This window comes from Mytilus trossulus, chromosome 12 (assembly GCF_036588685.1).
Source record: "Mytilus trossulus isolate FHL-02 chromosome 12, PNRI_Mtr1.1.1.hap1, whole genome shotgun sequence".
Classification (NCBI taxonomy): Eukaryota; Metazoa; Mollusca; class Bivalvia; order Mytilida; family Mytilidae; genus Mytilus; species Mytilus trossulus.
The window spans coordinates 58,645,591-58,656,158 of NC_086384.1; the positions used below are offsets into that span (position 1 = coordinate 58,645,591).

The 10,568-nt window shown below is 31.6% G+C and overlaps 1 long non-coding RNA gene across 1 annotated transcript; it reads left to right on the forward strand.

Annotated features, from left to right (window-relative positions):
* Positions 1-7,432: 7,432 nt before the first annotated feature.
* On the forward strand, positions 7,433-9,792 carry LOC134692016 (uncharacterized). The gene is made up of 3 exons (XR_010102205.1): positions 7,433-7,605; positions 8,994-9,060; positions 9,549-9,792. It is a non-coding gene; the product is annotated as an uncharacterized LOC134692016 (long non-coding RNA).
* Positions 9,793-10,568: the final 776 nt, after the last annotated feature.

The following is a 10,568-nucleotide window of genomic DNA, read 5'->3' on the forward strand; positions in this document are numbered from 1 at the left end:
GGGTATAGTCTCATTGACATATATTCCATATCTTTTTATTATCTGCATCGTAAGGGTATGGTCTCATTGACGTACATTCAACCTCTTTTCATGATATACGTGGCAAGGTTATAGTCTCATTGATGTATACTCCATATCTTTTTTATCATCTGTGCCTTAAGGGTGTAGTTTCATTGGCGTATATTCCATATCTTTTTTTTTATTGTCAGTGTCGTTAGGGTCTATCGTCTGATTGACGTATATTCCATATCTTTCTAGTATCTTTGTCGTAAGAATATAATCTCATTGACGTACATTCTATATGTTTTTACTATCTGTGTCATAAGGGTATGGTCTCAGTGACGAACATTACATATCTTTTCATCATCAGCTTCGTAAGGGTATAGTCTCAGTGACGTATACATGTATTCAACCTCTGTTAATGATATACGTGGCACGCTTATACTCTCATTGATGTATACCCAATATCGTTTTTTTTATTATCTGCGTCGTAAGGGTATAGTCTAAGTGACGTACATTCAACCTCTTTTCTGTATATACGTGGCAATGTTATAGTCTCATTGATGAATACTCCATATCTTTTTTATAATCTGCGTCATAAGGTTATAGTCTCATTGACGTGCATTCAACATCTTTTCATGATATACGTGGCAAAGTTATATTTTCATTGATGTATACTCCATATCTTTTGTTATTATATTTGTCGTAAGGGTATAGTCTCGTTGACATATATTCCATATCTTTTTATTATCTGCGTCGTAAGGGTATAGTTTCAGTGACGTATGTTCAACCTCTTTGCATGACATACGTAGCAAGGTTATACATGTGTGTAGTCTCATTGATGTATACTCCATATGTTTATATTACATTTGTCGTAAGGGTATAGTCTCATTGACATATATTGCATATATTAGTTTCAGTGACGTACATTCAACCTCTATTCATGATATATGTGGCAAGGTTATAGTCTAATTAATGCATACTCCATATCTTTTTATTTTTGTGTCGTAAGGGTATAGTCTCATTGGAGTATATTTCATATCTTCTTTTATTATCAGTGTCGTAAGGGTCTAGAGTCTCATTGACAACTATTCCATATCTTTCTATTATCTGTGTCGTAAGTGTTAGGGTCTATCGTCTCATTGACGTATATTCCATATCTTTCTATTATCTTTGTCGTAAGTGTTAGGGTCTATCGTCTCATTGACGTATATTCCATATCTTTCTATTATCTTTGTCGTAAGTGTTAGGGTCTAACGTCTCATTGACGTATATTCCATATCTTTCTATTATCTTTGTCGTAAGAATATAATCTCATTGACGTTCATTCTATATGTTTTTACTATCTGTGTCATCAGTGTATGGTCTCAGTGACGAACATTACATATCTTTTTATTATCAACGTCGTAAGGGTAAAGTCTCAGTGACGTATATTCAACCTCTTTTCATGATATACGTGGCACGCTTATACTCTCATTGATGTATACCCAATATCTTGTGTATTATCTGTGTTGGAAGGATATAGTCTCATTGACGTATATTCCATATCATTTAATAACTGCGTCATAAGGGTATAGTCTAAGTGACGTACATTCAACCTCTTTTTTGTATGTACATGGCGATGTTATAGTCTCATTGATGTATACTCCATATCTTTTTTATAATCTGCGTCGTAAGGTTATAGTTTCATTGACGTACATTCAACCTCTTTTCATGATATACGTGGCAAAGTTATAGTCTCATTGATGTATACTCCATATCTTTTTCATTATATTTGTCGTAAGGGTATAGTCTTACATACATATATTCCATATCTTTTTATTATGTTCGTCGTAAGGGTATAGTTTCAGTGACGTATGTTCAACCTCTTTTCATGAAATACGTAGCAAGGTTTTACATGTGTGTAGTCTCATTGATGTATACTCCATATGTTTTAATTACATTTGTCGTAAGGGTATAGTCTCATTGGCGTATATTCAACCTCTTTTCATGATATACGTGGCAAGGCTATAGTCTAATTGATGTATATTACATATCTTTTTATATATCTGTGTCGTAAGGGTGTAGTTTCATTGGCGTATATTCCATATCTTTTTTATTATCAGTGGCGTGAGGGTCTATCGTCTCATTGACGTATATTCCATATCTTTCTATTACCTTTGTCGTAAAGATATAGTCTCATTGACGTATATTCCATATTTTTTTTATTTTTCTGCGTCATAAGGGTATAGTCTAAGTGACGTACATTCAACCTCTTTTCTCTATATACGTAACAGTGTTATAGTCTCATTGACGTATATTCCATATCTTTTTTATTATCTGCATCGTAAGGGTATAGTTTCATTGACGTACATTCAACCTCTTTTCATGATATACGTGGCAATGTTATAGTCTCATTGACGTATATTCCATATCTTTTTTATTATCTGCGTCGTAAGGATATAGTCTCATTGACCTACATTCCATATCTTTTTACTATCTGTGTCATAAGGGTATGGTCTCAGTGACGAACATTACATATCTTTTCATTATCAGCGTCGTAAGGGTAAAGTCTCAGTGACGTATATTCAACCTTATTTCATGATATACGTGGCACCCTTATAGTCTCATTGATGTATACCCAATATCTTTTTTTATTATCTGTGTTTGAAGGATATAGTTTCATTGACGTATATTCCATATCATTTAATTATCTGCGTCATAAGGGTATAGTCTAAGTGACGTACATTCAACCTCTTTTCTGTATATACGTGGCAATGTTATAGTCTCATTGATGTATACTCCATAACTTTTTTATAATCTGCGTCGAAAGGTTATAGTTTCATTGACGTACATTCAACCTCTTTTCATGATATACGTGGCAATGTTATAGTCTCATTGATGTATACTCCATATCTTTTTTATAATCTGCGTCGTAAGGTTATAGTTTCATTGACGTACATTCAACCTCATTTCATGATATACGTGGCACGCTTATAGTCTCATTGATGTATACCCAATATCTTTTTTTATTATCTTTGTCGTAAGGATATAGTCTCATTGACGTAAATTCCATATCTTTTTACTATCTGTGTCATAAGGGTATAGTCTCATTGACGTATATTCAACCTCTGTTCATGATATACGTGGCACGCTTATAGTATGTATACTCCATATCTTTTTTTATTATATTTATCGTAAGGGTATAGTCTCATTGACATATATTCCATATCTTTTTATTATATGCGTCGTAAGGGTATAGTTTCAGTGACGTATGTTGGACCTTTTTTCATGAAATACGTAGCAAGGTTTTACGTGTGTGTAGTCTCATTGATGTATACTCCATATGTTTTCATTACATTTGTCATAAGAATATAATCTCATTGGCGTATATTCCATATCTTTTTACTATCTGTGTCATAAGGGTATGGTCTCAGTGACGAACATTACATATCTTTGCATCATCAGCTTCGTAAGGATATAGTCTCCATGACGTATATTCAACCTCTGTTAATGATATACGTGGCACGCTTATAGTCTCATTGATGTATACCCAATATCTTTTTTTATAATCCGTGTTGGTAGGATATAGTTTCATTGACGTATATTCCATATCATTTAATTATCTGCGTCATAAGGGTATAGTCGTAGTGACGTACATTCAACCTCTTTTCTGTATATACGTGGCAATGTTATAGTCTCATTGATGTATACTCCATATCTTTTTTATAATCTGCGTCGTAAGGTTATAGTTTCATTGACGTACATTCAACCTCTTTTCATGATATACGTGGCAAGGTTATAGTCTCACTGATGTATACTCCATATCTTGTTTTATTATATTTGTCGTAAGGGTATAGTCTCATTGACATATATTCCATATCTTTTTATTATCTGCGTCGTAAGGGTATAGTTTCAGTGACGTATGTTCAACCTCTTTTCATGAAATACGTAGCAAGGTTTTACATGTTTGTAGTCTCATTGATGTATACTCCATATGTTTTTATGACATTTGTCGTAAGGGTATAGTCTCATTGGCGTATATTCCATATCTTTTTTTTATTATCAGTGTCGTAAAGGTCTAGAATTTCATTGACAACTGTTCCTACCTTTCTATTATATTTGTCGTAAGGATATAGTTTCATTGATGTACATTCAACCTCTTTTCATGATATACGTGGCAAGGTTAAAGTCTCATTAATGTATAATCCTTTTTTTTATATTATATTTGTCGTAAGGGTATAGTCTCATTAACATATATTCCATATCTTTATATTATCTGCGTCGTAATGGTATAGTTTCAGTGACGTATTGTCAACCTCTTTTCATGATGTACGTGGCAAGGTTATAGTTTCATTGATGTATACTCCATATCTTTTTTTATTATATTTGTCGTAAGGGTATAGTCTCATTGACATATATTCCATATCTTTTTATTATCTGCGTCGTAAGGGTATAGTTTCAGTGACGTATGTTCAACCTTTTTTCATGAAATACGTAGCAAGGTTTTACATGTGTGTAGTCTCATTGATGTATACTCCATATGTTTTTATGACATTTGTCGTAAGGGTATAGTCTCATTGGCGTATATTCCATATCTTTTTTTTATTATCAGTGTCGTAAAGGTCTAGAATTTCATTGACAACTGTTCCTAGCTTTCTATTATCTTTGTCGTAAGGATATAGTCTCATTGACGTACATTCCATATCTGTTTACTATCTCTGTCATAAAGATATGGTATCAGTGACGAACATTACATATCTTTTTATTATCAGCGTCGTAAGGGTAAAGTTTCAGTGACGTATATTCAACCTCTGTTCATGATATAAGTGGCACGCTTATAGTCCCATTGATATATACCCAATATGTTTTTTTATTATCTGTGTTAGAAGGATATAGTCTCATTGACGTATATTCCATATCATTTAATTATCTGCGTCATAAGGGTATAGTCTAATTGACGTACATTCAACCTCTTTTCTGTATATACGTGGCAATGTTATAGTCTCATTGATGTATACTCCATATCTTTTTTATAATCTGCGTCGTAAGGTTATAGTTTCATTGACGTACATTCAACCTCTTTTCATGATATACGTGGCAAGGTTATAGTCTCATTGATGTATACTCCATATCTTTTTTTTATTATATTTGTCGTAAGGGTATAGTCTCATTAACATATATTCCATATCTTTTTATTATCTGCGTCGTAATGGTATAGTTTCAGTGACGTATGTTCAACCTCTTTTCATGATATACGTGGCAATGTTATAGTCTCATTGATGTATACTCCATATCTTTTTTTATTATATTTGTCGTAAGGGTATAGTCTCATTGACATATATTCCATATCTTTTTATCATCTGCGTTGTAAGGGTATAGTTTCAGTGACGTATGTTCAACCTCTTTTCATGATATACGTGGCAAGGTTATAGTCTCATTGATGTATACTCCATATCTTTTTTTATTATATTTGTCGTAAGGATATAGTTTCATTGACGTACATTCAACCTCTTTTCATGATATACGTGGCAAGGTTAAAGTCTCATTAATGTATACTCCTTTTTTTATATTATATTTGACGTAAGGGTATAGTCTCATTGACATATATTCCATATCTTTATATTATCTTAGTCGTAATGGTATAGTTTCAGTGACGTATGTTCAACCTCTTTTCATGATGTACGTGGCAAGGTTATAGTTTCATTGATGTATACTCCATATCTTTTTTTATTATATTTGTCGTAAGGGTATAGTCTCATTGACATATATTCCATATCTTTTTATTATCTGCGTCGTAAGGGTATAGTTTCAGTGACGTATGTTCAAACTTTTTTCATGAAATACGTAGCAAGGTTTTACATGTGTGTAGTCTCATTGATGTATACTCCATATGTTTTCATGACATTTGTCGTAAGGGTATAGTCTCATTGGCGTATATTCCATATCTTTTTTTTATTATCAGTGTCGTAAAGGTCTAGAATTTCATTGACAACTGTTCCTAGCTTTCTATTATCTTTGTCGTAAGGATATAGTCTCATTGACGTACATTCCATATCTTTTTACTATCTGTGTCATAAGGATATGGTCTCAGTGACGAACATTACATATCTTTTTATTACCAGCGTCGTAAGGGTAAAGTCTCAGTGACGTATATTCAACCTTTGTTTATGATATATAAGTGGCACGCTTATAGTCCCATTGATATATACCCAATATGTTTTTTTATTATCTGTGTTGGAAGGATATAGTCTCATTGACGTATATTCCATATCATTTAATTATCTTCGTCATAAGGGTATAGTCTAATTGACGTACATTCAACCTCTTTTCTGTATATACGTGACAATGTTATAGTCTCATTGATGTATACTCCATATCTTGTTTGTAATCTGCGTCGTAAGGTTATAGTTTCATTGACGTACATTCAACCTCTTTTCATGATATACGTGGCAAAGTTATAGTCTCATTGATGTATACTCCATATCTTTTTTATTATATTTGTCGTAAGGGTATAGTCTCATTGACATATATTCCATATCTTTTTATTATCTGCGTCGTAAGGGTATAGTCTCATTGGCGTACATTCAACCTTTTTTCATGATATTAGTGGCAAGGTTATAGTCTCATTGGTGTATACTCCATATCTTGTGTATTATATTTGTCGTAAAAATATAGTCTCATTGACATATATTCCATATCTTTTTATTATCTGCGTCGTAAGGGTATAGTTTCAGTGACGTATATTCAACCTCTTTTTATGACATATGTAGCAAGGTTATACATGTGTGTAGTCTCCTTGATGTATATTCCATATGTTTTTTATTATATTTGTCGTAAGGGTATAGTCGCATTGACATATATTCCATATCTTAGTTTCAGTGACGTACATTCAACCTCTTTTCATGATATATGTGGTATGGTTATAGTCTCATTGATGTATAATCCATATCTTTTTTATTTTGTGTCGTAAGGGTATAGTCTAATTGGCGTATTTTCCATATCTTTTTTTTTATTATCAGTGTCGTAAGGGTCTAGAGTCTCATTGACAACTATTCCATATCTTTCTATTATGTTTGTTGTAAGTTTATAGTTTCATTGACGTACATTCCATATCTTTTCATTATCTGGGTTGCAAGGGTATAGTTTCAGTGCGGTACATTCAATAGCTTTGTATTATCTGCGTCCTAAGGACATAGTTTCAGTGACGTACATCGCGGGTAGGTTAATGCGGTTTCAAATCATTTTTGACGATTTTAGTCGATTGCATCGAAATCTCATCTATTACGTCATTTTCGAAACTATTCGAATTTTGATTGGCTAGATCGGACGTTGGGAGAATTTGATATGGAGTGGTGATTTTTTGGCTACACCGAGATCAAAGATTTATCAACTTGTTGTTTTTTCGACAACATCATTGCGACATTTGCAATATCTTCAAACATGACCGTTGTTCCCTTGAACACTTACAGTTTTGAGTAAGAAAATCGCCAAAAACTAAGATTCATCAACGTCCATGTTTAGCTTGTCACGTCACACTCATTATCATCAGCTGTTGAGCACCTTGTCAAAGAAGTCGGCACATGGAAATCACAATGGAAAGGAGGATTTTGCATACATTTTGAGGTAAATACGTTGTAAATTGTAACTCTTTATCAACGGTACCCATTTCTTCTCATTGAATTTGTTGAAGTGAATCAAAACATTCATAATTCGTCATTTATTTCGATAACCGACGACGAAAACCATTGACCTATGAATCAATCAATGAAGCAATAAAATTAGATAAATGGAAAAAATGCTCGGAGAAAGATTGTTTTAATATTAGTTATAGTACACATGATTTTTCCCGATTTTTCCCATGCCAACTGTTACATAATAATTACCTCCCCCCTTTAATTCCCCCTTGGTTCAGTGTATGCAATAAATTAAAACTATTCATTTATGTATAAATAGCTTCTTAACTTTGGTAGTAAGGCTTAGTCAATTTTTTTTATACTTTTATACACCACCCACACAAAGTCCACAAATGAACAGTGTTGGTGTTTTTACTAGTCCAAATAATTATGACGCCTTGGACGGCTATTTTATAAAGAAAAAATTTGGACGCCCTCCTGCGACAATGAGGCAACTAAAAAAATCCAAATATAAAAATACCCTCAGAAGACGGCATGATTATCTGGACTAGTGTTTTTACATGTTAAACAAAGAATGACATTGCTTTATATGTTTAATGTTGTGTGCATGACTCGATATGTATGTTTTGTTATATTTGTTGTTATGCCGGTTTTAAAAGCTCTTCAGAGCTTATGTTCGTAATTGCTTGCTTATACCGACTCTAAATAAAGCTTTATGTCTTATTATGTCTTATGTTTCAATTCAGAATTTATTTTTTTAATTGTGATTTAACTTAAGGATGAATGTTTATAAATATTAAACTTGGATTTGTTTCACAAATAGTATTTATATATTTATTGACATTTCTAAGTTTATGAGAAAAAAACAGTCACACAAAGACAAAGAAATTAAAAATGCATGTACAAACAAATAAAAGGTACTATTAAGTCATATTTCATTTAACAGGCTACTGAGATTTTACAAAATAAGAGAATTGCCAATTTGGCTCTTCTCAGTTAATATATTATCTAATTTAATTTTTAGTTAAAGATATGAAAATTTTAAATTGATCACCACTTTCATTCAATTGACATTTTCAAGACTATTTAGTACTTGTAGGATTTGCTTGATAACTATTAAAATGTTATAATCCAAATAAGTGACTTTAAAATTTGTCAATCTACATTGATGTAAATGTTTCAATATCATACAGATTAAATACCTAACAGGTTTTTTTTTAATATTTGCCACTGGACGTTAAGCAACCAACAATCAATCTTTTTTTTTATATATCTCCTTTTAATATTGCCTATTTCCTACATGTTTTAAAAAAATCTTTTGGTGTGTTTATTGCTTTTAAAGTTTTGGTTATGCAATTTTATATTTGTCTTTTGCAGAATTTGTATTCACTGGGTTTTCTACTGCTTCCAAGTGACTTGACATGTAGGAAGTCTGCATTATCATGTAAGCATTCAAATATTATATTATTGTTACTGACACTTATTTTATAGTCACTTGAAGTGATATGAAAGCTATCTAAAGATTAATTGCTTATGAGTTTAGATTAATCTGTCTTTAATTATATGTATGTGTTAAGAAAGTAAACAAACATGGCAATTATTTTATTACAAACATGTAAGTTTACTATTGGTTTTACCAACCAAAGCTGATACTAAGGGCTTAGGCTATTAAGCTTACTAAAATTTGATTATATTGAAGTTCTCTTTTTGTAACAGAACAAGAATAAGATGATTTTTATGTTCAAAATATTAATAACAGGGCACTTTTAGAGCATATTAATCAAGTACAATGATTGAAGTAATAAATAGTATGCATATATATACTAGTATGTATAGCAATGGGGCTTATATTATAAGCCCCATTGCTATACATAATAGTATATATATGCAAAATTAAATATATTGTGTATAATAATATCATTTTTTTTGCAGGATTTTAAGATAAATGAGAAACAATGGCTACTTCCAATACAATAGCACATTTGATAAAATGAATAAGACACAAGGACTGCACTTGTCATTCTAAGGAAGATCAACAAATGAAACACAAACAAGGATATTATTTTCATATTAGATTCCTGTACATGAGATATAAAGAGAAAATTAATTTTCCTGAAAAGACTCTTTACTAATATACATATGTGTGACAAAATGAATGGAATCAAGACTGTTTTAACTGTGCTCAAAGGAATACAAATTAGAAGTTAATTGACTGTATTAAAAATAAGTAAGAACAACATTTGCTGTATGAAAAAGCAGGTTCAACAAAAGGAAATAGGTTGAAATGAATGAATAACTAACTGCAATGATTCTGGAACATGTGTTTAATTCATGATCATTAGAGGAAAAAATTATAAGATAGTGGAATACATATAGTATGTGATATTGTGTCCTAATTATCACTGAGGAGGGGATGTTTCACAGAACTTTTACTTCATAAATGTGTCACTGTGTACAAATAGTGATTTCATTGGGCAGATAAAGTATATTTAGCTGTGCTCCATGGAATATTAAAATCAAAATTATTAATATTGTTTATTAATAATAATGTGAAACAAACGCAAAAGTATTAGGAATGATGAAATGTTTTTACATACAAATTAGAAAATAGATTCATCGATAGGATCACCCATTCCCTAATTTCTATGATTGTGAAACATGTTTTATAATAAAAACAAAAAAATCTATGTTATTTGGTTATGATGGTAAGTTGTGACACATAGAAAAACATACATTTTGTAGCACATGAAGTAAAATAAGTCATGTTGGCTGCATTTAATACACAATTTCAAATCAATCAATCAGTGAATGTATATTTTAAATAACTTGGGTTAAATGAAACAACTTTGAGATTGCCCTGTAGTGTTTTCTGTCAGACATTGATCATATAATCCCTTACAAAAGCATTCACTCCACCTTTTTAAGAAAGTACCAAATTATTCTTATTGAAGA